Source organism: Octopus sinensis, unplaced genomic scaffold, assembly GCF_006345805.1.
Source record: "Octopus sinensis unplaced genomic scaffold, ASM634580v1 Contig02419, whole genome shotgun sequence".
NCBI classification, from domain to species: Eukaryota; Metazoa; Mollusca; class Cephalopoda; order Octopoda; family Octopodidae; genus Octopus; species Octopus sinensis.
The window spans coordinates 12,501-14,954 of record NW_021825668.1 but is presented as its reverse complement, the minus strand read 5'-3'; the positions used below and the strand labels follow the sequence as shown (position 1 = coordinate 14,954).

At 40.4% G+C, this 2,454-nt stretch overlaps 1 protein-coding gene across 1 annotated transcript in view; it reads right to left on the bottom strand.

Annotated features, from left to right (window-relative positions):
• Positions 1 to 397: 397 nt before the first annotated feature.
• LOC115227255 (mucin-3B-like) overlaps positions 398 to 2,454 on the bottom strand; it is a 12,966-nt gene continuing 10,909 nt past the window's right edge. Inside the window, exon 5 of the mRNA XM_029798142.2 lies at positions 398 to 533. The gene's annotated coding sequence lies outside the window, so the exon portion shown is untranslated. The remainder of the gene's footprint in view (positions 534 to 2,454) is intronic.

Below are 2,454 nucleotides of genomic sequence, written 5' to 3'. Positions count from 1 at the left end.
AGAAGTGGAAGAAGAAGAAGAAGAAGAAAAAGAAGAAGAAGAAAGAGAAGAAGAAGAAGAAAAAGAAGAAGAAGTGGAAGAAGAAGAAGAAGAAGAAGATGGGGGAAGAAGCAGCAACAAGAATTAAAACAACAACCCATAAATATTTGTCTATTGATGCATCTGAATTCATTTTATTTTTTCAATCTTTCTTTTACATTTCATCACTTTGCGTTTTCTTCTTTTTCCTTCAGCGAAGAAGAAGAAGAAGAAGACGAAGAAAAAACAAAAATAGAAGGAGACATCAAATGAATGTAAAGGTGTTTGTTTGCTTCTTTTTCTTCCTTTTTTTTTCTCCTTTTTTTTCCTGTCAACTTCGTATTTTCCCTTCTTTCTTTTCGTTTTTCCTTTTCTTGTTGTTGTTTTTTTTTCCGTTTTCTTTTTGCCTTTTTCTTTTTTATTTCTTCTGCGTCGAAAGCTTTGAAAAAATAATTTCGTCCAACGTCGTTCGCTGCATAAGATGGTAGCTCTGTTTCAAACCGACTGTGTAGAACCTAGTGGGGGAAAAATAACAACAACAACAATAACAACGACGACAACAACAACAAACAACAACAACAACGACAACAACAACAACGACAGCAACAACAACACCCCGACTTCCTACGCAACCGCTGAGCCTGGACGCGCATTCATCCATCTCGGTGTCGGGGGGGGGGGGGGGGGGGGGGGGGGGGGCGGTTGACCTGCTGTCTCTTCTGCGGGTCTTACGAATAGCAAAGGACCAGGTTTCGGGCTTCTCCCACTACTTGCAAGCTCTGGGACGAAGACAGCTTCGCTCAACAAACGCAACCGTTGAGCCTGGATGCGGATTCATCCATCCGTCGATGCCCCTCGGTGTCGGGGTGTTGACCTGCTGTCTCTTCTGCGGGTCTTACGAATAGCAAAGGACCATGTTTCAGACTTCTCCCACTCTGGGACGAAGACCGTTCGCTCAACAGCAACTGAAACAGAAACAGCAGTGGAGGCACAATGGCCCAGTGGTTAGGGCAGCGGACTCGCGGTCGGAGGATTGCGGTTTCGATTCCCAGACCGGGCGTTGTGTGTGTTTATTGAGTGAAAACACCTAAAGCTCCACGAGGCTCCGGCAGGGGGTCGTGGCGACCCCTGTTGTACTCTTTCTCTCACTCTTTCTTCCTGTTTCTTGTCCCCGACTTCCTACGCAACCGCTGAGCCTTGATGCGCATTCATCCATCCGTCGATGCTCTCGGTGTCAGGGGTTGACCTGCTTTCTCTTCTGCAGATTTTACGAATAGCAAAGGACCACGTTTCGGACTTCTCCCACTACAGACGGGATGAAGACTGCTTCGCTCAACAAACAAACAAAACAGCAACAACAATCCTTTCTGTTAAAGGCACAAGGCCTGAAGTGATGGGTGAAATACCACTAAGTATTTCATCCGGGGATCTTTTTGGTTTGACCGGCAGTTTTTTAAAATAATTTCCACGTAACTAAAAAATTTTAAACTTTGTATACTGGTAGAATGTGTTTATAAAACATCTTTTTCTTTTGGCTTTATTGAGAAAATTCTATAGTTTGTAAGATATTTGTTGGTTTTTTTTCTTCAATTTCTGCAATTTCAACCAATCAATGAGGTGAAAACATTCTGTGCCGTATGAATATGTCCCTTGTTTAAGAAACAGATTGGGTTTATTTACATTTCTGAAGAAAAAAAATATCCTTCCTCCACCCCTAACCCTAACCCTAAAATAGATTGAAATGCAATAGATCGATACTAGGGTCATAATTATGGGTGACAATTTCATATGACACCGCTAGAAAAGACTGCCGTTCAAGCCGAAAAGATCCTCATCCAGCATGCTAAAGATTCTGCCAGCTCACCACCTTAATAATAATAATAATAATAATATAATAATAATAATAATAATAATAATAATAATAATGATAATGATAATAATAATAATAATAATAATAATAATAATAATAATAATAATAATGATAATGATAATAATAATAATAATTTCCCTGATGCAGTACCAGGCAGTGGTTCTCATGGCTTCTGATCTTAACTGATTGGAAGTGTTATCATGTACATTGTTTTGTCTTGGTATAAAAGATGGGCTACAGCAAATATTCTGCTCAATACCACAGATTTGCTTGCCAGTTGTTTGACCTTAACCAGTTGAGCATGTCCCTTAGTGGCTGATGATATGTGCATCTCTGATCATGAGCAGAAGTAGTGGGGGAGCATCATAACCATGTGTTGAGAGGGATTCTTTGGGGATTTGGATAATTCACCTTTGGAAACATGGGTGGTTTGTTCAACATCCTTAAACAACTTTTATTCATGGATCCATGCCCTGATGCAGTACCAGGCAGTGGCTCTCATGGCTTCTGATCTTAACTGATTGGAAGTGTTATCATGTACATTGTTTTGTCTTGGTATAAAAGAT